The sequence below is a fragment of the Rhinolophus hipposideros genome, assembly GCF_964194185.1.
Source record: "Rhinolophus hipposideros genome assembly, chromosome: 24".
Taxonomy (NCBI): Eukaryota; Metazoa; Chordata; class Mammalia; order Chiroptera; family Rhinolophidae; genus Rhinolophus; species Rhinolophus hipposideros.
The window spans coordinates 26,842,162-26,869,530 of NC_138070.1; the positions used below are offsets into that span (position 1 = coordinate 26,842,162).

At 38.4% G+C, this 27,369-nt stretch overlaps 1 long non-coding RNA gene across 1 annotated transcript in view; it reads left to right on the forward strand.

The window, feature by feature from the left end:
- LOC308492596 overlaps positions 1–27,369 on the forward strand; it is a 144,363-nt gene that overhangs the window by 75,598 nt on the left and 41,396 nt on the right. The window contains exons 3-4 of the long non-coding RNA XR_013992535.1: positions 11,228–11,286; positions 13,489–13,559. This is a non-coding gene — a long non-coding RNA (uncharacterized lncRNA). The remainder of the gene's footprint in view (positions 1–11,227; positions 11,287–13,488; positions 13,560–27,369) is intronic.

Below are 27,369 nucleotides of genomic sequence, written 5' to 3' on the forward strand. Positions count from 1 at the left end.
ACCTACTCTACAGAGCTTAGAAAACATTAATCTTCTCTTCAAAGAAAATGGTGGGGCTGAATAAGGCATACTAATGAAATACATGATTGAGAACATTCATCCTATTGAGTTTTAAGCTTTTCACTATAATCTTGTTACAAGGTAGGTAGGCCTAAGAATAAATAAGCAAATAAATTGATTGCTTGATTGATTAATTATTGGAGAGTTTGGTGGATTACTTTAAACCTGTTTGAAAATTGATTTTAAAAATACAAATGTGACAAATGATTGCACAAATAAATTGTAAGCCAGGTCCTCTTATTCATTCATTTGTTCATTTATGCAATACCTTTTTATGGCCTACTATTTTTCAGGCCCTCTTCTAGACACCATGAGTGTCTAGAGTGGTGAATAAAACAAACGAAATTACTAGTTCTCATGGAACTTATATCCCTTGGAAGAGAAAATCAGCATTAGTCATGGATTGTTAACAATCCTTGGCCAAGTTTATAATAATAACTAGTGATAGTCTAGTAAATAGTCACAAATTTCTGGATTGAATAGTTTTCCAGCAACACACATACATTTTATATTCAGATACTATAAATTGTTTGGTCACTGGCTGAATCACAACCCATTATATTTGGACTTGTTGAGCTGACTTAGGGACTTTCTCCATTTCCACTTTCATGTTCCCAGTGTCCACAAAGGTTGAACTGAGCATAGAGTGTTGCAGTATTGCATTCTGTTTGGCTTATTACCACCATGACCTCTAGATGTCTCACCTCTAGCTTTAAATAAATTTAAAACTCAAATCATTGGGTGTCCGGCATTGTGAAAGAATGCCTGACCTCATATATTTTAATTCCAAGTTCATTATAACAGACAAAACAAATCTCCAGAAATTTTGTATCTCAATCTTGTAGAGTTGAAGAGAAACGATCCAGGTAAATTAAAATGAGCCAAGTGTCTTTATTGTAGGGGAAAGCTTGGCTTGTTCTGCAGAGTCCTGGGAGTTGGGCTATTAGTCATTTTAAATTCACATACCTGAATGCAGAGGCTTGGAATGGTGCAGGTATTTATTCAGACCCTTGATCTGTGCTCTAGCAGAGGTTACTTTCATCTCTCTAACCAATTCGTGGTTCTACATGGAGAAAAGTGATTGACTCATTATCAAATACCCCTAATATTATTGACAACGCAGTTCTGGTTTCAGCTGTTCTGCCATATTTTTTGCTCTTCCCAACAGGTGAGGTTTTCTTGCAAAAGAAGAGGTCCTTCTGGAGTCCTTGCCAAAAGCATCAACATTTGTTATAATTCCTTCAAAGACAAAAGAAAACAAATCATCCTCACAAAATAGGTTCTTTACCTGGACTTAAATCCTTTATAGTCTGAGAGGCAAAAGAGGAAGATAGAGTTGGGTTTTCTCTTATTGAAGTTTTTGATTCATCTCGATACTTTACTAGAACCATAAACATATCCACTCATGTCCCAACAGTCCACTTAATGTGGCACAACACGAGAACCTGTAACTATGTTTCTGCAATTCCGGGCCGGCCGTGGTCTTTTAACAAAACAAGACTATGTCTGTGGTGCAAGCACATGAACAATAGTGATAATGCTAAATATGTTTTGTTAACAGTTTAAAACAAACAAACAAACAAAAACCTTACCTCTATTCTAGATACATGGAAGGGAGAAGGTTTGGCTCTCCAGATTTTGAAGCCCAAGTGTCTTTTTGGAAAACTGTGGAGTCAAGTTTCAGCCTTATGATACAAAGAATGAAACTGAATGTAATATAAAAAGCAAGGGAATTGTAGGAACACTTTGAATGTACAATGATCATTTCTCGTTTCTAGAGCGGAAACTGAAGCAAGAAGAGACTAATTCCTGTTGAAGCTACTTCTGTGCATGTTAGCGTGCTGCATTCGTGAGCTAAGGCCTGTTTACTAAGCATGTGCCAGTGGGCTGTTATTGCTGGCACTGCAGTGGTGAGCAAGGCTGAGCAGACCCGGGCCTCACTGAGCTTCTAGAACTGCAGGGCGCACAGATATTACACAGAGTTAAAGAAATCAAGACTTCATGTCAATGTGTGGAGCACTCAGGAGAAGTCTGGGTTGTTTTGAGAGTGTTTACTAGAAGGACCTAATGGTGTCTGATAGTCACAGAAGCTTCCTTTTGAGGAAGTGACATTTGTGCTGACACATAGGCCCCTGCAGTTGCTTATTCTTTATCATTTGTTGATCAAAGCAAGGATATCCCATGAAGCCAAAGTACTGTCTTTTTCTTTTCTTCAAAATAAATATTTTTAATAGTGAAGCTGGATGCTATCTGATTTGGGCTACAAATGATAGGAATTATTAGTAGCAAAATAAGTGTCCCAATATACATATGATAGTGGAAGGCATATGTGGGGACAGAGCCAGGAGGGCAGTTTCCAGGCTCTCGGCCTCACATAGAAAGGTGTGGGCTCAGGTAGTAAATGGCCATCAACTGTGATTGGATGGCCATCAGCTGTGGCTAGTTGTCTGTCAGCTGTAACCAGTGAACCATTGGCCACTAATATAACTGCCGTGGCTATGCTAGCAGCAAATGGGGGCTAGCAAGAAGATGGCACCTGAGCTAGCAAGTGGTGGAGTGTGGATTGCGGATTGCAGAGAGGCGGATTGCAGCTAGCAAATGAGGTTGGTTAGCAGAGGCAAGTGGATGACAGGTTGCAGATAGTGTTACTCCTACTTCCTCTGTCTCCAACCCAGCTGCCAGCTAAACTATAGTGGTGTAATTCCCCTATCTATGGCTCTGTGGGTGTTCCTTTTTGGCCTCACCATATCCTGCGTTCTTATGTAGGGAGCAGGACCAGAGACCCCTGCCTCCCACCCCGCGTGACAAGTGGTGGAGCGAGCAGGGTATGGTGCCGGCCAACGCTCTCCAAAGGGCAGTGGAGCAGTTTGTGCGTATGAACATTCACTCTCAGGAAAACCAGGAGGAGCAGCTGCCGGAGAGCTTGACCCCTGTGCAGGGGTGGAAAGAAGTGGACGATTCCCCAACCAGCATAGGCCGGAAAAAGCGAAGGTTGTTGCCGCCCTGTGGGCTGGGAAGTTCTTGCTGAGGCAGCCTGGAAGCAGGACTTGTAGTCCCAGGAGGAAACGCTTGCTGAGTCCTCTGTGGGAGATGAGGGTGAGGTCAAGGTGGTCCCTCACCCCCAAGACAGCCCTCGCGAATGTCTATGGACTATGGGGAATTATCTTCAATCCCTAATTTAATGGACTGCTTGACTGTTTGCTTGGGAACATACCACCATGTAGTGGAATTGCTGGATGTTTGCTTTTGTGTCTTGACCGGCTGCTATCGAGAAATAGGTAAGCACCTTGACTGTGAGTCGCTGTTGTTCCAGCATGGTGCCCTGAGAGGCCCAAAGAGAGAGTGGCAGTGCCCTGAGAGGCCCTGGCTGAGTCCAGGAAGTCTGGCTGTGCTCAGAGAGAGTGGCAGTGCCCTGAGAGGCCCTGGCTGTGACCGGGGAGACTGGTGGTACCCTAAGAAACCCAGGAAGTCCGTCTGTGCACAGAAGTCCTGGTTGTGCCCTGAGAAACCCAGTGTCACGCAGAGGACCCTGCTCGCTGCGCCATTTGTCATGCACGGTGTCCGGCGGGGTCTCAGCTCCCGCTCCCCACATAAGAACGCAGGACATGGTGAGGCCAAAAAGGAACACCCACGGAGCCATAGGTAGGGGAGTCAAACCAATATATTCTCACTGGCGGCTGGGCTGGAGACACAGGAAGCAGGATCTCCATAACCTGCAACCCGCCATCCTAACAGCAGTCCGCACTTGCCAGCCACTATCTTCTTGCTAGCCCCCCTTTTTTTTTTCTAGCGTAGCCACAGCAGTTATATTAGTGGCCAATGGCTTACGGGTTACAGCTGATGGCCAACTAGCCACAGCTGATGGCCATCTGATCACAGTTGATTGCCATTTACTACCCGAGCCAGCACCTTTCTATGTGAGGCCGAGAGCCTGGAAACTGCTTTCTGGGGCTTTGTCCCCACACCCAGGCTGTGTCCGGGGAGACTGGTGGTACCCTAAGAGGCCCAGGAAGTCTGGTTGTGCCCAGAAAGAGTGATGGTACCCTGAGAAATCCTGGCTGTGCACAAAAAAAGTGGCAGTGCCCTGAGAGCCCGGGCTGAGTTCAGGAACTCTGGCTGTCTCCAGAGAGAGTGGCAGTGCACTGAGAGGCCTTGGCTGTGCCTGCGGAGACTGGTGGTATCCTAAGAAGCCCAGAAAGTCTGGCTGTGCCCAGAAAAACTGGTGGTGCCCTGAAAAACCCTGTCTGTGTCCAGAGAGCCTGGCTGTGTCCAGGATACTGCATTCACCTCCAGGCTCCTCGCACAGGGCCCCTCTCAGAAGATGCTTGTCACGTAGATTGTGAAGTGAGACCCTGTAGGGATGGAGTGTGGGGACAGAGCCAGGAGTGCAGTTTCCAGGCTCTTGGCCTCACATAGAAAGGTGCGAGCTCAGGTAGTAAATGGCCATCACCTGTGATTGGATGGCCATCAGCTGTGGCTAGTTGGCCATCAGCTGTAACCAGTGAGCCATTGGCCACTAATATAACTGCCATGGCTATGCTAATAGCAAAATGGGGGCTAGCAAGAAGATGGTAGGCTGAGCTAGCAAGCGGCAGAGTGTGGATTGCGGATTGCAGAGAGGCAGATTACAGCTAGCAAGTGAGGTTGGTTGGCAGACACAAGTGTATGGCAGGTTGCGAATTGTGTGGCTCCTGCTTCCTGTGTCTCCAACCCAGCTGCCAGCGAGACTATAGTGGTATGACTCCCCTACCTATGGCTTCGTGGGTGTTCCTTTTTGTCCTCAACATGTCCTGCGTTCTTATGTGGGGAGCGGGACCAGAGACCCTACATGTTACCCTGCATGACAGCATATTTAGATGTTTTCCCCATCTCTGTCTCTCTCCACTCCCATCCAAAGAGTACATGTGAATGTCACGCATCTCCTCTTTGAAGCAGAATATGTAGTTTCCAGTTAATGTCATGTTGGTACCATTGGTTTCAGAAAGATGCTGGAAGATAATTAGTGTTTCTGTATTCAGGCCTCTGACACCTTTATTCAGGCCTCTGACACCTCCCTCTCGGATTTGTTTGCTAACTTCCAGATGGTCCCTCTGACTCTCATCTCTTCTCTGTTAAATCCATTCTCCATATTACTGGGCTGAGCTTTCTACAAAGCAAACCCGATGACGGTGGCTCTGATAATGATATTGTTAATTAAACCATAATATGAGTTGCTTCATGACCAGCCTCTTTAGTTTCCTCATCCTTGCAGCAAATTAAAAACAACTCTGAGCCACAGCTCCTATGAACTGTTAGTAGTTGCTGGAGCATACCATGCTCCCTCACTCCAGTGCCTTTCTATTTACTGTTTCGTGAAGTACTTTTCTAACCCTTCAATTTTTACCATGTTAACTCTTACTTACCCCTAAATGCTTAGGTCCAGCTTCAGCTTCTTCAGGAAACCATCTCTTACCGTCCTAGTCCAAGTGAGATGTCTGTCCTTTGCATTCTTCCTACACCTGGCACACTTCTCTCTCATAGACTTATCACACATTATCAAATTGATAGCCATTAGTTGCATGTAAATATTTAAATTTACAATGTAAACTAGTACAGCCATTATAGAAAATAGTATGGAAGTTCCACAAGAAATTAAAAATAGAACTACCATGTGATCCAGCAATCCCACTTCTGGGTATATATCCAAAGGGAATTGAATCATTATTTCAAAGAGATATCTGCACTCCCATGTTCATTGCAGCATTACTCATAGCCAAGGTTTGGAAACAACCTATGTGTCAATCAATGAATGATTGGATAAAAAAAATGTGGTATTATATATAATGGAATATTAGTCAGCCTTTTAAAAGAGAGCGATCCTGTCCTTTCTTTTATTTAGATGAACCTAGAGGGGAAATCATACTAAGTGAAATAAGCCAGATAGAGAAATGCAAATACCATATGGTATCATGTATGTGTGGAATCTTAAAATAAGTCAAATTCATAGAAACAGAGAGTATAAAAGTTATTGTTAGGGGCTGGGTTGGGGGAAATAGGGAGAGGTTGGTAAAGGGTACAAACTTTTAGCTATAAAATGAATTAGATGTGAGGATCTAATGGAAACCATGGTGACTATAATTGATAGCATTGTATTGTATAGCTGAAATTTGCTAAGAGAGTAGAACTTACATGTTATTATTAAAAAAAGGTAAGTATGTGAGGTAATGGGTGTGTTAACTCAATGAGGGGAATCCTTTCACAATGTATATGCATATCAAATTATCACCTTGTACTTTCAAAATATCTTACAATTTTATTTGTCAATTATATCTCAATTTTATTTAATTTCAATTTTTAATTTCAATTTTATTTAATTTCAATTTCTTAGTTACACTAGACACATTTTAAATGCTAACTAGCATGTGTGGCTAGAGGTCACCATACTAGACATCACAAAGTAAAACCCTTTCACCACTGAAGGAAGTTATACTAGAAAACACTGGTTAAAAAGTTTGGAATATTTACATACCTTCCTCTTCAGCTTTGAACTTCTTGAGGTCACATATGTATGGCTCTCAGTGCTGGCAATGCTCAATGGATGTTTGCTGAAAAATAATGAGTAAATTATCAAGATCTGAGTTTCAATCTGTTCTCTTAAAGCACTCAAATATTTTTAAAAATCTATCAAAACAAAATTTGACCAAAGGAGATTCTGGATAGGCAGAATGGAAAACAAGGGCATTGTTCCTGGTAGATTTCTTGCCTCAAGCTCAGGAAAGGATCAAGCATCCATCCCAAAGCCTCATCACTAAGAAAAAAGGCAGTAGACATTTAGAATTTTAGTTTGGGAAACTATCCACTTGATTGTTTTTGTTTTTTTGTTTTTTATCTTTTTTTTTTCTTTTTTGAGTGTGGGAAGTGGTAGCAGGTACAAATATTGCTCACAAAAACAGGTTATTTGTTTCCTCTACCAACGAAATCCACTAGACCTTGTCACTTTGATTCAAAGGCAATACTCAAATGTTCAGCTAAGTGGACTATATATTTAGTTTAAAGTGGTAAGAGGGGGACATTGGGATGATACTGCAGCTTTCAGTTATTCACCAGCCATTAATCACGTGATGAGCCAGTTCAAGGACGTTGTTTTAAGCATGGGTCAATCTCTACGGTTCCAGGATGATCAGAAACAATGCCCAGATCTAGGAGGGTCAAGTGCAATGAGCAAGGCAAACCTGTTTCCCTCCAGCAAAACAAGTGAGCCTCTGGGCTCTTAAACCTGTTAATGAAAAAAAAGCTGGTCCTGAAAACAAGGAAACATGAAGGAATAAAAATAAGTTTTTTAGGTTGTTCCTTTTGTTCTGTTTTCTGATAACAAATGCACTCTATGGTCTCCTAATTCTGCAATTAGTTTGTGGCAAATATTCAATGATTCAGTTTCCATAATTTTCAAAGTTGGATGTGCTCGTAAGTTGCCTTAGCTGTTTCAAACCTTCATCCAAGATAGACAATGGTAATTAGTGGAGCTTTGAAAGTTTGAATTAAGCCCTGGAGTAACTCCTGCTTTTGAATAACTCATAATTGCTGGCAGATTTAGCTGGATTTTTGTGATTTAATAGTTCCCCTTTTCTCTGTTCTTCCTCCATTGACTTTGGATAGAAATTTGATTAATCAGGGAAAAAAGATCATATGTTTGTAATTCTAGAGATAGTCATTTGGCAATAAGACTATGCTATTACTCATACCATTAGATGAGTTAACTTAGGGACAGCTGATCCTAAAAGGTGTTTTGGAATTTTTTTTTTAAATGAGAATATTGATTAACGATAACACAGGGAGACAAAAAAAAAATCCCACCATCCCAAAACAACGGTTCTTGTTTGTGCCTATAATTTTCCTGTAACTGTGTACATACATACTCATCTTAGCAATTGTACTTTACGTACTACTTTGAATTCTGTTTTTTTTTTTCTCTTAATATTATATATCAGACATTTAAAAAATTCAGTTTTGGAAAGTGATGATTCTGGTATCACTCTGCAATAGTCTGAAGAGGCATTGACTTCCTAAGGAAACCAACGTATCATTTCAGGCTTCTGTCAGTCTCCAATAAGAGCATTTAGGAAGAAGTGGGGCTAAGAAATATAAAATAACATCATCATGCAAGGGAAGAAGACAACAGAGTTGCCAAGTGCTATTGTCTGACTATACATCTCTGGAGAGGCCAATATGAAAACCACACAAATTACTGAAAGCAATTGGAGCACTTGGAGCTCCTTCAAGTGTGGGGAAGGAAGATGTAAAAGACTAGTGTGGTCTGAAGGAATCTTCTTTTTCTCAAGAATATGTGGTAAAGGTGGTTAGCTAAGTAGGTGTTTCTATTTTCAAAAGAGTGCCCTCTTGGTCTGGGAAAGAAGGGACATACTAACCACATTGCACTGGAGGGGAACGTACAGATTTTGCCTTGCAGAGCTGCAGGCTTTTGGAGAAGGGCCCTCCCTATTCTGGCCTTAATCAGACATTGTCCTTGTCTTGACAAAAGAGTCTTTATATTGTCTGCAGGTATGTGAGCCATACAGCTTCTTAAAATACTATCCTTCTGAAAGGGCACTGCAACCTGGCCTGGTAACAGAGCAAGCACACCTGTATTCCACATATGCATGAATGTCTATTTATGCAGTCTCCCCACCAGTTCAAGGGGTACAGCAAAAACAAACTTTCCATATTTTTTCTCCTCTTCAGCTATGCTGGAGTGTTTTCTTGGGATGCGACTCTTGGGAAGAGAGAGGTCTACGTGTAACCTACAGCTGGTAGACATAGGGAAAGCACTGAGAATATAACTGAGTTTTCGCTTTGGTAATTTCAGCCTCGGTAAATTTAATCTCAGTTTTTGTCCTTCTAGTTGGTGGCTTGGTGTGAGCATAAAGAAATGAAAAGAGTGAGCCCCACCCTTTTCTTGATGCTTCCTCTGTCCCCAGCACATTTGATCTGCTCACGGAAGGGTGTTACCATGCTGTAAGAGTCATCACTAGCCTGACTTCTCAGAAAGAGCCTGAGGGTGCCTTTCTCGCAATCCCAGGCTTCCGGCACATTCTCTTTGCTGGTTCTATGTTTCTTTCTTAAGATGGATGAACTCTATGGGTGGCATCTAAGGTTCCTTCTGGTTCTAACACTTTACAGTTCTTTGACTGCTATATGGTGGGCCCTGCACAGTAAGGATGGTGACTTAGGTAGAAGCTAATGAGGAAAGAAGCTAAAATTCAAGGGCTTAGCATGTGCTGAGCACTGTGTTGAGCACTGCTTCTGTGTGATATCCTTTAATACCCAGCTAAGGGGTTAAAAAGTCCGACTCCCAAAATGAGATGAAGATGATAACTGTCCAATGACACTAATTCAGAGAAGGAGCACAACTTCCTTTGACTTCTCCGTCCACCCACTTTCTAATTTGGCTCCCTAATACTACGTTGCCTGCACCCAACCAACAACGTGGTCTGCGCTATCTACTCTCATGCAGAACCTCTGATCTGAGGGAGAAGAGTGGAGAGCAGCCGAACAGAGGTGATGGAAACAGGTAATGGAATCATTATATAATTTGGATAGAGATCAAAGAGAATGGCTCAGGGATTTGTTTCACTTTCATTTTTATTAAATGAAAAGCATAAAAACATTAAAGGTGCTATTAAAGATCCTCATAGTCCCACCATATGAAAATAGTTATCGTAACCATTACATGTTTCACGTACGCATAACTATTTTCATATATTTACAGTTATAGTCTACTTGTCACTTTTGTTCGGCTGTTTTTAAAATTAATATTATTTCATAAACATTCTGAGAGGCACTTTAGCTGTCCCACTGTATCATCTTCTACCTCTTTTTTTTTAAATCTTTTTTTTAAAGATTTTATTGGGGAACAGGACTTTATTGGGGTACAACATGTACTTCCAGGACTTTTTTTCCAAGTCAAGTTGTTGTCCTTTCAGTCTTAGTTGTGGAGGGCGCAGCTCAGCTCCAGGTCCACTTGCCATTGCTAGTTTTAGGGGGCGCAGCCCACCATCCCTTGCGGGAGTCGAACCGGCAACCTTATGGTTGAGAGGATGAGCTCCAACCAACTGAGTCATCCCGGAGGCAACTCAGGTCAAGGTGCTGTGTTCAATCTTAGTTGCAGGGGGCCGAGCCCACCATTCCTTGCGGGATTCGGAGGAGTTGAACTGCCAACCTTGTGGTTGAGAGCCCACTGGCCCATGTGGGAATCGAACCGGCAGACTTCGGAGTTAGGAGAACGAAGCTCCAACCACCTGAGCCACCGGGCCGGCCCTCTACCTCTTATTTCATCTTACACATGTGGAATGTATGACAAAAATAAAGCTACTTGAGAAAAATTTATTTTTTTCTAATAAATTTCTTCTTGGAATAGGTAAAAAAATGGACATAGTGATTCCTATAGACATGAAAACATATTAATTCTATCTAAATTAAGGTATTCAGAGTTTGAGTTCTCTCTTTCTATGTATGTATACCTTTTCCTTTTCAAACACAGTCTTTGTGGCTGATTCACTTTGCAAATAAGTACACCTTGGCGTCATTGATCATACATGTTAGCATAATGTCACGTCTAAACTTTGTTATTTGATAAGAAATATACATGTTTTTTAGCTCTGTTTGCCATATATAAAATTGGATTACATATCCATAAAAATTTGGAAAGCAGACTTCAGTTAAAGTCTAATTCTAATTAAAAGAAATAAATGGTGTGTTGTGTGGGAGGAAAAGCCAGGCACCATCACTCACTGTCACGAGTTTGCCTTACTAATTGGATGGCAGTATTTTGTGTAGGATGCAGATAAACATCGCATGCAGACCACTTTGATGTGCATCAATACCCTGACTGACCTAGGCCTACAAGGTAATCAGTTCCAAAAAGCTTATAGTCTGAGGGTGCTTTCATTTATCCCCAGAGAAAGAGCAGAATGAAGTCATCTAGATGGCAGCAAGGTTGTACCCCACTGCTGCTCCATAGACATAGAACCAAGATGGGCTACCCCAGATACCCAGTGAACTCAGATGCTCAGTTTTGCCGTCACCTTTGGTGACTTAGGTAATTTTCTTAGTAACTGTTACTAATTGCAGACTGGATCTATTTGGCTTACTGTTCTGCTACACCCTTCCTAATCACCTTTCTCTTTAACAGGACAGTTTGATGATCTCAATTGGCTTTAAGATGTGGGCACTCACTGGAGAGCTAAAATGGTGAGTCTGTTACTGAACTATCTTCACCCCCTGCAAGAAGCAGGGATCCCAGGTGCTCCAATCAAAACCTGTGTTTTTTGTGGGTGTGGAAGTGGGGCTTCCCTGGCCCGCCAGCAGTAGTACATGTTGTGCACATGACCTAAGCAGAGCTCTGCCTGACTTGTTAGGGGAACAGCTGGCTGCCATTAGGGCACTAATCAGTCAAAACAGGCCCTGATTAAGGTGTGTCCTTGATGCCACAGATGGTTTTTCCTGAGCGCTGCCCAAGGCTTCACTCTGAAGTGTTGAGCTGTGTGAGAAACCTCCCCTTCCAAAGAAGCCATAGGCTCTAGAATGCTGTGGCTGGGTTGGTGACAGTTGTGTGGATAAGCCACACAACTTACATATATATATATATATATATATATATATATACACACACACACACACACACACACACACACACACACACACACAATATGGGTCTTGACTACATTTCCTGCTCAGGATTGCTTTCCTCTGAGCTTCTAAATTTCTTCCCTCTGACCTAAGCTGAAGATGATTAGCAGTCTTCCCATTTCCATTTCTATTCCTTCTGGGCCCAAATGGCCCAATAAAGGCCCCTCTGAAGTAAAAACAAATACAAGGTTGACTGGCTTTGCCATTATATTGTGGTTGGGAAGTTAAGTGCTTTGTGAACCCCCCAGAGCATTTGATTCACACACTATGATGCCGTACAAGGGGTTTAGGCTTTGGAATCAGACGAGAGGGAGTTCAATATCACCACTGCTGAAGCAACCTCTGCAACTGGCACTCGGGCACCGACATGATCTACAAAGGGAATTCTTCTTATAGGGGAGCAGGGCCCTAATCTCGCCTTTCATATATATGGGCCTTGCCGTAACTATATCTTTATTCTGGAAACACAAAGATTATTGTGCATACATGAACTAGTGATTCAATGGCAATAAGTACTGATCTCATAAATCATCGAATTACCAGCACAAAAAGGAATGTTTATTCAACCTCCTGGTTTTGTCGATTGGACTATTGAAAGGTGAAGAGGTTATTTGACTTACCAATGGTCACTCAGATAATGGCAAATCTGTGACCTCACTCTCGTAGTCTATCCACTATTCTATACTCTCTTTTTGGTCGTTGTTGCATGATGGACACACATTGTGTGGCAGCTGATACTTGCTCTGGGTTGGCAGTTAAATTCAACATGACACTAATTTATTGAGCCTCTACACTTGGTCAAGCACTGTGCTAGGCACAAAGACATAAGACACAGTAGGCACACTCAAAGAGTACACAAGCCAAGGGAGAGACGGATCAGAATCTACTTGACGCCTACTGTTTCCAGATTGGAATTTCTCCTAGTGTTTTAAGATCCTAGCTCAGTTATTTGATATTCATGATATTCACTGGTCTGTCACAAACTAACATTTTATTTTATCTTTTCAGTTTCTCCTTTACAACCTCTTCACCTTTGTGCTGCCACAACATTGCTTATGTTGTATTTTCTATTACAAATGCCCCCCCTCTCATTTTATGACAAAGACGTTCCACTATAAAGTCTCCATGCTTTCCCCATACATGCATATTGTTCCTTCCACTGAATGCATACAATACTCTGTACATCATGTTTATACCATCTGTAACTTTTCATCTTATATTATACTTAGGTATATATATATACACACACACATATACATACATATTGTATATATATACACACATGTATGTGTATATGTGTGTATATATTTATATATAAAATCTTTTTTACTATATATAAAATCTTTTTTACTAAGCTTCAGATCCTTGGGGCAAAACTGTAAGTCTGCTTTATTTCCATATCCCTATTATGCCTAGAAGGGTCACCACATAGAGTCAAGCCTCAATAAGTAGTACTGTAAATGAATCTAGAGATTTTATAATATATTTAATTCAATTCAACACTCATGGATTAAATATTTACCATAAGCCTGCTGTGGTGAGTGAATAGTAGTTGTTTTTGCTTGTTGTTTGTTTGTTTTTTTATTAATAATTAAACAGATTCAAACTTGAGACTATAGATGAGATTGCTCCTTTTGACTTTACCCATGGATTAAATCTTTAGGGAGCTGTGAGGGGACTCTTGCAAATTATGGTAGCAATAGTATCTCCATCAAGCAGATCAGTGTTTTTTGTTTGGTTTTTATTTTACTTTATTTTTTTAAGATTGCACCTTAAAGAGCATTCTGGATCGTGGATGGCACTCTTTCTTTCTCAAGCTAGATATGCAGGAAAATGTAAGTGACCCTTGTTTCTTCTTGATTCTCCAAACCTATTAACTCCAGTTTAAACATTTGGGTAATTGTTTTGGTTGAGAAGCAGCATTTTGCTGTGTATTCTTCTGTATCTAGTTAATGCTGAGTTCACAGGTTTTGAGGGGAAGTCACTTTGCCAACTCCCTTCTTTCTTCATAGTGAAATATTTTCTCAAGGCTAGGCTTGTGTGTTTATAGTCTCTTCTTGTTACTATTTAAGTCACTTTGTATAGAGTTCCCATTAACTGCTTTACTGACTCTCTTACATTTCTAATGGCATTTACACTTAACCTCATTAATTAATACCCATCCTGCTTTGTATTACAATATTGATTTCCAGTTATACAGAACAAAAATGGAAAACACACTTCAGGAAATGGTTTAGGACTTATTTTTATAGCATAATAGAGCAGCGTTCTGGCTGGCCTTTTCCTTTCTTTTTTTTATAATTAAAATTTATTGGGGTGACAATTGTTAGTAAAGTCACATAGATTTCAGTTGTACAATTTTGTGATACATTATCTATATCTCATATTGTGTGTTCATCACCCAGAGTCAGTTCTCTTTCCATCACCATATATTAGACCCTGTTTATCCTCTTCTAGAGCCCCTCTCCCCTCTGACCCTCTGGTAACCACTAAACTATTGTCTGTGTCTATGAGTTTTTGTTTCTTCATTTGTTTCTCTTGCTCTTTTGTTGTTTTCAGTTTTATATATCACATATCAGTGAAACCATGTGGTTCTCTACTTTTTCTATCTGACTTATTTTGCTTAGCATTACAATCTCAAGTTCCTTCCATGTTGTCACAAATGGTACTATCTCATCTTTTCTTATCTCCAAATAGTATTCCATTGTGTATATATACCACAACTTCTTTATCCATTCATCTATCGAAGGACATTTTACTTGTGTCCACGTTTTGGCCACCGTAAACAAAGCTGCAATGAACATTGGAGCACACGTGTATTTATGTATAAATGTTTTCTGATTTTTTGGGTAGATACCCAGGAGAGGGATTTCTGGGTCATATCGTAATTCTATTCTTAATTTTCTGAGGAACCTCCACACTGCCTGCCATAACGGCTGCACCAATCTGAATTCCCACCAACGGTGTATGAGGGTTCCTTTTTTTTCCACAGCCTCTCCAACACTTGTTACTATTTGTCTTGTTGATGATAGCCATTCTGACAGGGATAAGGTGATATCTCATTGTGGTTTTTATTTGCATTTCTTTGATGATCAGTGATGTTGAGCATTTTTTCATATGTCTATTTGCCATTTGTATGTCCTCTTTGGAGAAATGTCTCTTCAGGTCCTCTGTCCATTTTTCAATTGTGTTGTTTGTTTTTTTATTGTTGAGTTACATAAGTTCCTTATATATTTTGGATACTAGCCCCTTATTGGAGGTGTTGTTTCCAAAAATTTTCTCCCATTCAGTTGGTTGCCACTTTATTTTGTTGATGGTTTCTTTTGATCTGCAGAAGCTTTTGAGTTTGATATAGCCCTATTCATTTATTTTAGCTTTTAATTCCTTTGACTTTGGAGTCAAATTCATAAAATCCTCTTAGAACCCAAGGTCCATAAGTTTAGTACCTATGTTTTCTTCTATGCAGTTTATTGTTTCAGATCTTATGCTTAAGTCTTTGATCCATTTTAAATTAATTTTGGTACACTGTGACAGATAGCAGTCCAGTTTCATTCTGTTGCACGTGGCTTTCCAATTTTCTCAGCACCATTGATTGAAGAGGCTGTCTTTTCTCCATTGTATGTTTTTGGCTTCTTTGTCAAATTTTAACTGTCCATATTTATGTGAGTTTATTTCTGCATTCTCAATTCTATTCCATTGGCCTATGTCTCTGTTTTTCTGCCAATACCATGCTGTTTTGATTATTGTTGCCCTGTAGTACAAGCTGAAGTTAGGGAGTACGTTATCTCCAGCATTGTTCTTTTTCCTTAGGATTGCTTTGGCTATTCGGGGTCTTTTGTGGTTCCATAGAAATCTGATGATGTTTTGTTCTATTTCTTTAAAAAATGCCGTTGGGAGTTTGATGGGGATTGCATTAAATCTGTATATTGCTTTGAGTAAGATGGTCATTTTAAATATGTTGATTGTTCCAATCCATGAACACAGAATGTCTTTCCATTTTTGTGTCTTTTTCAATTTGTCTTAAATATGTCTTATAGTTTTCATAATATAGGTCTTTCACATCCTTGGTCAAGTTTATTCCTAGGTATTTTATTCTTTGTGTTTCAGTTGCAAAAGGAATTGCTTTTTGTTTTTGTTTTTTTTATTTCTTTTTCTGAGATTTTATTGTTAGTATATAGGAATGCAATGGACTTTTGTACATTGATTTTGTAGCCAGCAACTTTACAGTATTTGTTGATTGTTTCTAATAGCTTTTTGGTGGAGTCTTTAGGGTTTTCTATATAAAGCATCATGTCATCTGTAAAGAGTGACAATTTAACTTCTTCATTCTCAATTTGGATGCCTTTTATTTCTTACTCTTGCCTGATTGTTCTGGCTAGGAGTTCCAACACTGTGTTGAAACGTAGAGATGATACAGGATACCCTGTCATGTTCCTGAACGTAGAGCAAAGGCCTTCAGTTTTTCACTGTTAATTATGATATTAGCTGAGGGTTTGTCATATATGGCCTTTATTATGTTAAGATATTTTCCTTCTATACCTATTTTATTAAATTTTTTAATCATAAATGGATGTTGTATCTTGTGAAATGCTTTTTCTGCATCAACTGATATAATCATATGATTTTTGACCTTTATTTTGTTTATGTGGTGTATCACATTGATGGATTTGGATATGTTGAACCATCCTTGTGACCCTGGGATGAACCCCACTTAGTCTAGATGAATAATCTTTTTAATGCATTGTTGCATTCAATTTGGTAGAATTTTGTTAAGGATTTTTGCATGTGTATTCATCAGTGATATTGGTCTGTAATTTTCTTTTTTTGTGTTATCCCTACCAGGTTTTGGTATCTGGGTAATGTTGATCTCCTAAAATGAGTTAGGGAGTATGGTGTCTTCTTCAATTTTTTGGAAGAGTTTGAGTAGTATTATATCCTCTTTGAAGGTTTGGTAGAATTCACTAGTGAAGCCATCTGATTCCAGACTGTTGCTTTTGGGTAGGTTTCAGATGACTGATTCTATTTCCTTACTGTTCATCAGTCTGTTTAGAGTTTCCAGTTTTCATGATTCAGCCTAGGAAGGATATATGTTTCTAAGAACTTATCTGTCTTTCCCAAGTTATTGAATTTGGTGGCATGTAGTCCTTCACAGTATTCTTGGATGATCCTTTCTTTTTCTGTGGCGTCTGTGATAACTTCCCCTTTCATTTCTGATTTCATTTATTAGTGTCTTCCCTTTTTTTATCTTAGTGAGCCTAGTCAAGGGTTTGTCAATTTTGTTAATCTTTTCAAAGAACCAGCTCTTTGTCAATTAAGTTTTTTTCTATTGTGCTTTTGTTTTCTATTTTATTTAGGTCTGCTCTGATTTTTATTATTTCCTTTCTTCTGAGGACCTTGGGTTTCATTTGTTCTTCTCTTTCTAGTTTTTTAAGGTGTAACATGACGTTATTTAGCTGGGATTTTTCTTGTTTCTTGAGATAGGCCTGTAATGATATGAATTTCCCTCTTAAAACTGCTTTCACTGCCTCTCCCAAATTTTGGTAGGATGTATTTTCATTCTCATTTCTTTTTGTTTATCATTCGATCTCTCCTCTCATTTCTTCTTTGACCCAGTCATTCTTTAAAGGTATTTTTTAATATCCACATATTTGCATTTTTTCCTGCTTTCTTTTTGCAGTTGAGATCCAATTTCAAAGCCTTGTGATCAGAGAATATGGCACCCCAGTAAACTTTAATTTTAAAAAAAATTAAAAAATTAAAAAATTAAAAAAAAATTTTCTGAGGCTAGTTTTATGTCCCAATATGTGACCTATCCTTGAGAATATTCCATGTACACTAGAAAAAAATGTACAGTCTGATGTTCTGGGTTAAGTGCTCTATATATGTCAATTATGTCCATTTCATCTAATGTGTCATTTAGGGCTGGTATTTCTTTATTTATTTTCTGTTTGGATGATCTATCCATAGCTGTCAATGATGTATTTAGGTCCCCTAGTATAATTGTGTTTTGGTCAATTTCTCCCTTTAGTTCTGTTAGTAGTTGCTTGGTGTATTTCGGTGCTCCCTGATTGGGGGCATAAATACTGATGACTGTTATGTCTTCTTGTTGTATAGTCCCCTTTATCATTATGAAATGTCCATCTTTGTTTCTTGTTACCTTTTTTATCTTGAACTCTTTTTCATGTGATATCAGTATGGCTACACCTGATTTTTCTCTGGGTACCATTTGCTTGGAATGTCAATATCCACCCTTTCACTTGGAGGCTATGTTTGTCCGTATGACTAAGATGTGTCTCTTGGAGTCAGCATATAGTTGGGTTTAGTATTTTTATCCAATCTGCTACTCTGTGCCTTTTTATTAGTGAGTTCAGTCCATTTACATTTAGGGTGATTATTGCTATGTGAGGATTTCCTAACATTCTAGCTTTGGTTTTCTGGTAAGACTGTGTCTCCATTGTTTCTTTGCCTTTTTTGTTGTTCTCTTTTATTTCTGTATTGTGGTATTCTATGACTTTTCCCTCTGTTTCTTCTTTTATTACATTATATATTTCAGTTCTGGATTTTTTTTGAGTGGTTACCATTAAGTTTATGTAAAAGAGAGTTTCATATTTAAAGTATTCCATTTTCTTCAGCATGCCTACTTTCTCCATTCCCATATTCTGGTTCAGGCCTTTACTCTCCCCCATTTTATGTTTTGGTTGTCACAAATTATTTCTAATTACGCTGGTCAAATCCCCTCCATCAGTATTTCTTGTAGCGCAGGTCGTGTGTTAGAAAATTTCCTCAGCTTCTGTATGTCTGGAAAGGTCTTTATTCTTCCTTCATATCTAAAGGATATCTTTGCTGGATATATTATTCTTGGCTCATAATTTCTCTAGTTCGATAGTTTGAATATTTGATTCCACTCTTTCTGGCTTGTAGAGTTTCTGCTGAAAAAGCTGATGGTATTCTAATGTGCTTTCCTTTGTAGGTTACCGTCTTCTTTTCTCTGGCTCCTTGAGGATTCTTTCTTTGTCATTAATATTTGACAGCTTCAATACAATGTGCCTTGGAGAAGTCCTGTTGGGGTTGAGGTAATTAGGTGTTGTATTTGCTTCTTGGATTCGAGGATCCAGTTCTTTCCACAAGTTTGGGAAGTTCTTATTGACTATTTGTTTGCATATACTCTCTGTTCCCTTCTCTCTTTCTTCTCCTTCTGATATGCGCATTATTCTTATATCGCTGTTTCTGATGGAATCAGACAGTTCTTGTAGAGTTCTTTCATTTCTTTTAAGTCTCAAGTCCTTTCTTCTTCCATCCATGTCATTTCCAGATTTCTATCTTCCATGTCACTGATTCCTTCCTCCATCTGGTCAACTCTACTACGTAAGTTGCCTATTTCAGTCTTCATTTATTTTATTGATTTCTTAATCTCCAGAAATTCTATTTGCTCTTTTTTAAAATTTCAATTTCTTTGGTAAAATGTTCATTTTGTTCTTTGATTGTGTTTCTGACTTTGTTAAACTGCCTATCTATGTTTTCTTGCATCTCACTGAGTGTTTTTCAGAACTGCAATCTTGAATTCTCTGTCACATAAGTCACATATTTCCATGTGTTTAAGTACATTTTCTGGAGACTTTTCACTTTCTTTCTGAGCTGTCTTAGTACCTTGGTTATTCATGGCTATTAATGACTTATTTCTTCATAGATATCTACAGGAGTGAGTTCTGCAACAGTTTGATAGAAAGAGGTCTTTCTTTTGTTTTCCAGTAGGTGTTGTTAGAATGTTTTGTTTTCTCTCTGACTGCAACCCTTTTATTCTCTCTCACACTGTAGTGTTATGTTTTCTCTGCACTATCGTGGATTCTCATACAATGGGGAGATTCCCTGGAAGGCAGACTTCTTTCCTGTGAACTGTTCACCTGGATCATAGGGTGCTGCCTCCATGGGGGGATGTAGAGAGCTTCTGAAGTTCCAAAGCTCTTCCTGAACCAGATTTAAAGCCCTTGTGTTTCAGCAGTTCTGTTTACTCCTGTAGGAATCTGCCCAGATAGGTGGGGATAGGGGATGGGTGGGTTGTGAAAGGTGGCCCAGAGGAATTGCGGCTGCCACCACCACAGCCAGTCCTGCTTCCACAGCTCCCTCTCCTTTGCCATAACTAGTTGGGATGTGAGTCCATGTTTGCAGACCATAGTTCTCAGAACTGAAAATATTCTGTTCTTTTGATCTGACACTGATAGGTTTGCTTCTAGCACTGGGCAGGTGGGGGCAGGAGAGCTATAGAGGGTAGGGAGGGGTGGCTAGGCTCAGTGCCTAGGGCTTCCATTCTCTGCTTGGCACTGAGGGCTTAAACCATTGTTTTCAGCCTTCTTCCTTCAGTCCTTGCTTTGAGGTCTCTGCTTTGAGCGTTGAGTTCAGCCTTGTTATATGCTGTTCCCTCAGTCCTTTAGGCCATAAGCAGAGCCCTAGCAGTCTGAGTTCTTCCCTCTCCCACAACTGCAGTAGTTCCATAATGCATCGAGCTCAGAGCACTGATCTAGGTCTGCCTCCTGTGTCTGCGCAGCCCCGTCTCCACATTTCTCCTTTCCCTCCTCCCCATGCTCGTGCAATTGGCCCACCTTTAGATGATTTCAGTAGTGTGCCACTTAGTCTTGCCTGTCTGCTGTGCAGGGAGTCCTTTGTGGAATTATAGTTGTTCAATTAGTTGTAAATTCCAGGGTACATTTCAGGAGGCTCACCTCACGCCATTTTTATGATGTCATTTTTCTTTTTTACCTTTCTTTATCTGAATTTATCTGAGTACAAAACCAGCCATGTCCAATAGGACTTCATAATGAAGTCAGAACCCAGGTTATATCTATGCCAATTGTAAAAATCAACATTGGCAATTCCTTTTATATTTTACAATGGTCTTCCACGTGGATTATTGCACTTTCTTCATACACGGCAACACATTAAGAAGGTATTATTATCCTTAACTATGGATAAGGAAGCTGAGGTTAAGAAAGGTTGAATGGCCTGATTAGTTTTATAGAGTCAGTGGGTTGTAGAGTCAGGATCTGAACCCAGATTTTGTTAAATCTCAAAAGCCATGTTTTTCTATCTCTATGATTCTGTATTTTTCTGAAAGCCTACTGTGTGCAGTAACTGTGTAATGCCACTGAATATCCAACAAGTACTAAAGTCTACCAATAAAAAGAACCTCCAAGCACACCCTGGTATGTATAAGCTTAGTTAGTATGTGGTAGAGTAAGTTTCACAAATCAATGATGCAGAGGTCAGTTATTCAATAAACAGTGCTGGGAAAATAAGCTAGGTTTATGAGAAAAAAGAAATCAATTCAGACCTTCCTATAAAACTAACCATCAAAGTAAAATCTAGATGAATTAAAGACTTTCATTAGGAAAGAAATAAATTGGAAAAAATATATAAATGAATAATTGCTCAATCCTCTATAAGTCAAAACTTCCATGGTTAAAACTGGGAGATATCTGAAAGGAAGCAATCAATATACTTGACTAGATTAGTTTTAAACTTCTACATGTCAAAAACATAAACAACAAATAATAAAGGGATAAAATACATACTGTGTTTCCTCAAAAATAAGACTTCACCAGGCCATCAGCTCTAATGCGTCTTTTGGAGCAAAAATTAATATAAGACTTGGTATATATTATGTTTATATTATATTATATTATATTATATTATATTATATTATATTAAAGACCCAGTCTTTTACTAAGACCGGGTCTTATATTAACTTTTGCTCCAAAAGACGCATTAGTACTGATGGTCCATGTAGGTCTCATTTTTGGGGAAACACGGTATTTGCAACATATATGGCATAAAAGGCTTAAAACCCTTAACATATGAAAAGCCCATATCAATCAATGAGGAAGTCATTGAAACAGGTAAGAGAAAATAAAGGAGGAGTATAAACATGTGAAAATGTGTTAAACATTTAATCAAAAATATGAAATCAAAACAAGAAGTTACTTTTCAAAATTAGGTGTACAATGTTAGGCCCAAGGAGATTAATGGACACTCATTCCCATACACATACCGAAATTGATATAGTCCTTTAAGAATACAATTAATTTCACTGATATGTGGGAAACAAAAATGAAAACAACAAAGGAACAAAACAAATAAATAAAGAAACAAAAACTCATAGACACAGACAACAGTTTTTAATGGTTACCAGAGGGTAAGAGGGGAGGGGGATTTGTAGAAGATAGTAAAGGGGATCAAATATATAGTGATGGAAGGAGAACTGACTCTGGGTGGTGCACACACAATGCGATATATAGATAATGTTTTACAGAATTGTATACCTGAAACCTATGTTAGGGTTAATTTTAGTAACAATTGTCACCCCAATAAATTTTAATTTAAAAAAAGAATGCAATTAAGCAGTATGTATAAAGAAAAGTAAAAATGTTTGTATCCATTAATATTGCTGCTTTGGGGAATTTATCCCCAAAGTAATTAGAGATGTGAACAAAGATATAAACATAAAGTAGCAATCACAACCTAATTCAAGGTTAGCACAGAAATCATGACTGTCATATTCATTATTTTATACTCATTGCTAAGAACAGGGCCTTGCACTACGTAGGAGCTTCAAAAAATTTGCTGAATGGTGAAACTAATGATGGGCTACAACCTAATATATAATAGTTTAGAAGTTAAATATATTGTAGTATATTCTAATAATTAGATATAATCGTTGAAATCAATATTTTGAAAAATTTTAAATGGAAAATACTATTGATGTAACATTTTTAAGAAAAAAAGTTACAAATTATACATGCAGTATAATATATGCAAATATATTAAAAATATATACATATATATTTAAAGAGGAAAATACCAGACAGAAATGGAATAAAACGCCAACACTGGTTATTTGCTAGAGTTAGAATTATGGATAAATGTTGTTTTCTTGAGAGTACAGTTCTGTTTGTTGTTTTTTTTTTTCAGTTTTTACGGAGAGCATATAACACATTTAATTAAAACACACACACAATAATCTGAAAAGATTCATGTGAAAAAGCTAATAGTGATTATCACAAGGTGATGATATTTTTTTTATTTTTTGTAAATTTTCTGCAATAAGCCTGTGGTAATCAGAAAAAAAAAAGTTATATTGAAAAGAAACAGAGATCACCGGTCAAAATAGCATTAAGAAGTTAGCAGTGAAACTTCAAAAGAATGAATACACATCATAGAATTGAGGTCAGTGGTAAGTGTGCAGCAGTTAGAACCTAATCAGAGTGATCTGTACATTGCATTAATGCCCGAATTCTTTACCCTCCCTATGTCCATTGCCATTGCTAAGTAACATTTCCTGTCCTCCCACACTTAAGCTCTGTGCTTGGCCAGACGATTTGCCTTGACCAATGGGCTTTGCAAATATTAAGCAGACGTTGAAATGGGCATGCACTTTGGGGCCAGTTCTTCCCCTTCAACACCACTCTGAGAGCATATCCCATCTGTGCTGCTGGAGATGAGAAATGGGTGGCTCAGTCACCACCTTTGTTACTGCAGCTCACCAACAATTGCCTGCCAGACATAAGGGTGAACTCAGCTATGGAAGATCAGAACTTCTCAGCTGAGCCACCAAGGTGTGAGTTAAATAAATACTTACTGTAGTAATCCACTGAGTCATGAGATGGTTTGCTATACAGCTTATTGTGGCAATAGATTCTGAGGCATATAAGTGTAATGACTGTTGATTATAAAGGACCCAACAAAATCTTTTCTCTTTTTTTTTTTTTTTTTTTTTTTGGTACAAGAAGGTTCCTCTATTCCTCTCTTTAGAGGAACGTACGAAACATTTCTCTTGACTATCAACTTCCTATTGCTCATATGCCATTCTCTCTAGCAAAGTACATATGTTTCAAAGGGGCAGGGGGAAATCCCCTTAATAAAATACTTTAACACTCTAGTTCCTGGAAAGATTTCTGTATTCATCTCCCAATAAATATTAATACACTGGCATTTAGATTAATTTATGAATTTCCTGTAAATTCAGTTAGCATTAAAATATCTCTATGATTCCAATTAAATTGGGGCAATGGCAAGCTGTACTTTCTGGGAGTAGGAAGCTGAGAATAGATTGTGAAATCTGGGCAGCATACCAATATACTGGCATTGTCTGGGGCTTCCTAGCAAAGCAAAATCTAATTTTTCTCTGGCTGTTGCTATAAACTTTCCACAATTCTTTAAAGCTCAATACCAAAAATTAAACCAGGTGCACTAATTAGAGGAGTGCCAAAATTTAAAGATAGAAATCCACTACTTATGACCTCATTAAACATTATTAAGTTTCTATGCAAACACTGTTTCAGGGGAAAAGGACCTTGTCAGTCTGATGGGCATATCAGGCTGTCGAGAGACTGATGTCATCATCTATTTGACTTACAAAAGTAATGATAGAAACTGCCATTTACTGAGTGTCTAACCTGTATTGACAGAATATTGTGTTATTCTCTTTACACAGTAATATCATAGTAACCATATAGGGTAAGGGTTATTCACTCCATTTTACAGGAATATAAAGCAAATACAGCAGCTGAGATTTACAGACACAAGGAAATGTGCCCAGGTCACAAGCTGGACCATGGCTGAGTCAGAGTCGCACCCATGCTGTGGGACTCCAAGGCCTGTTCTTCCAGGCCCAGATCATTCTGCTTTCCACGCTGCTACCTTATAGTGAGCAGACACCCTGGTTTTCACTTGTCTTGGAAGTCACATCTACCCTCATAAATCAACAGATTGGCATTCTGATTTTAAAAATAAAATTTAATTTCTAATTAGCCCGATCCTCTCCTCCAGAGTCTCTTTCATTTGGCACACAATAAGCACTTTTACACTGGCCTGTCATACATATCCAATAATCTGTAAACACTCCAAAAATATAAATTCTCACCTAGCAATCTGTAGTCACTTTAATATGAGGACTTAAAAGACAATGAATTTTCTTCATTCGCTGCTTAACATATGGTACCTTCTGATGCTGTTAGTAAAATATGATAATTGTAAATGCACCCAATTCAATTATAATGTTTACCATCTTGTTCGTGGGATCATAATTATAAAATTCAAGAAATAAGATCCCCATAGAGCTAAGAAGACTTGTTTTGCATCAGAGCATACTTTTCTCATCCCATCCCCTCCTCTCTTTCATTGCCCCTTCCACTCCCCTGCCTGGGTCAGCCTTTGGCCAAATGGATCTCGTACAGTGCAGTGCCCTCTTCCTGTCAACCCCCGTACCCAGTGAGCTGTCTCTTGGAAATATTTTAATAAGCACATCATATTAAGATACCAATTTACAGCCACTTAAAATCTCAATCTGAACTACATTTATTGTTAAAGGGGCAGTGATAAACTTAAAAAAATGAAACTCTGGAAGAAGAAATCTTAACATGAAGTTCAACCTTATGAGTTGAAATACCTTTGAACGTGAATCTTTCCCCAGTGACCCTCAGTTCACACTGTATAGGTCCTATTTCCCTCAGTGACATAACATTTTCTTATACCAACAGCAGTAAGTCGTATGGAGGCTGCAAAAAAGCCATGCTTTTCCAAAGCCATAAGAAACTAAACTTGGAACTCACAACTGTAGATTACATTCTAAGTGCTTTTCCGTAATTTCATTTTCTGCAACAATATTTTGGTCTGAGTCAAGAAAGGTCTATGATTGTCTTCTTTAAGATAGTTAAAGGAAAATAAGAGTAATTACAAGGACAATTTATTATGATGACAATAGCACTAATATAAGTGAACAAGAAATGCTGTGTCCACATAAATTCAAGGCTCGATCTCCACACCTGAAAAGATATTAGGCAGATCATAGGCACTTATTGGTTGAATGTATAAATGAGTGAATATTTATACACACACACATATTGCAGACACACATGCCACACATACAGACACAATCACACATACTCACTGTGCAGACATACAAAGATAGGCACACACTTAACATGGAAACAAAATTATTTCCTGAGACTTGGGGGATTAATTAAATATTACACTTACCACTGTGTGTATTTTGCCTTTCTGAAAAATCCCAAATATGGGACAAAATATTTCCTTTTTCCTCTTTATGAGATATTGAATTTGATCAATTAGCAGGTTGATGGATTAGTTTCTATAAGGAACTTTAGCTTAATCACCTAAGTTTTTGTAGTAGTTATTATTGAAGAATCCTAAATCTTGAGGAAATTGTGGTAGCTCAAATATCTCACTGAGAAATTAGGTCTAAAATAGATATAATCCCATTTGGTTTCTCTTTGCTAAAGGATAAGGTCTAATGAGTCTCTAGCCATCTTTTCTAAGATCCTCAAGTCAATCAGACAGAACTCGCGTGTCCCCATAATTTGGATTTAGAAGTATTTCTGGAATTAAGACCTTAGGGAAGTGGTATAGAAAGAGGAAGGGAGCTAAGTAGAACTTAAATGCCTTGTCCTTCACCATGATGCTTGCACCCCACTTCAGTATTACAAATTTAAAGGCACACCAGTCACTAAACCCTCTTGCATGGATTATTACATTATGCAGATGAGTCTCTAGCACACACATAGGATCAGAGACAATAGAATTTCATGAATTAGTCTTTATTTAGGAGATAGCAGAATTTTATGAATTAGTCCTTACTTATATAATTCTCTCCAGCAAACATTTGACTAATAAGCACCATGTTGGATATTGTTGAAGAAACATTATTTTATTTTTTCTCTATTAAATACATTTTTATTCGGCACTTACTATATGCTAAACACTGTTCTAGGATGTATGGATAGAGCAGTAACAAAACACTATTTTTAAAATTCCACTGAAGGACATTGAACTTCCATTTAGTTGACAGAAAATAAACAAAGATAAAAAACAAACAAATATATAAGACTATGTAATCCCTCCCCCAGATGATAAGGTATGCATGACTTAGGAGGCTCGGGAGTTTGGGGTAGCAACTTGAATTAGACCGGAGACACAGGTTACATTCAAAGGAATGCTTGTATGTGTATTGGTGGTGTGGGGTTGGCAGTTTGGGATAGGTGATGCAGGGCTGAGGTGGATTAATTAACTTGTTTGCTCTCTGCTCTTTTATTAGTAACTCTACTTTTAGGGACAGACATATTTTTCCTCCTTGTAAGTCAACTTTCTTATATCACACCATTTGTCCTGCCTTCTCATTTTATTTTACTTTCTTTCAGTGGAAGTTTAGTAGTTTAAAAAAAAATTAAATAGTGCCAGTAAAGCATAAATTAATCAACTTCTTTTGAGACCTATTGGGCAATGCAATACCCAGTAAAAGTGAAGCTACACATATCCTACAACTCAATAATTCTACTCACTGATACGTATACCAAAGAGACTCTTATAAATGTACACAAGGAGATGTGTACAGTATGTTTATTTCAGCATTGTTCATAAAGGGAACAGCTGGAAATAACCTGTTAGAGCTAATAAATTAATTCATCAAAGTAGCGAGATACAAAGTCAACATGCGAAAATAAATTGTATTTCTATTCAGAAACAATAAACAATCTGAAAAGAAAATTACAAAAACAGTTCCTTTTACAATAGCATCAAAAAGAACAAAATACGTTGATATTAACTTCACCAAATGAGGTGAAAATTTTGTACAATGAA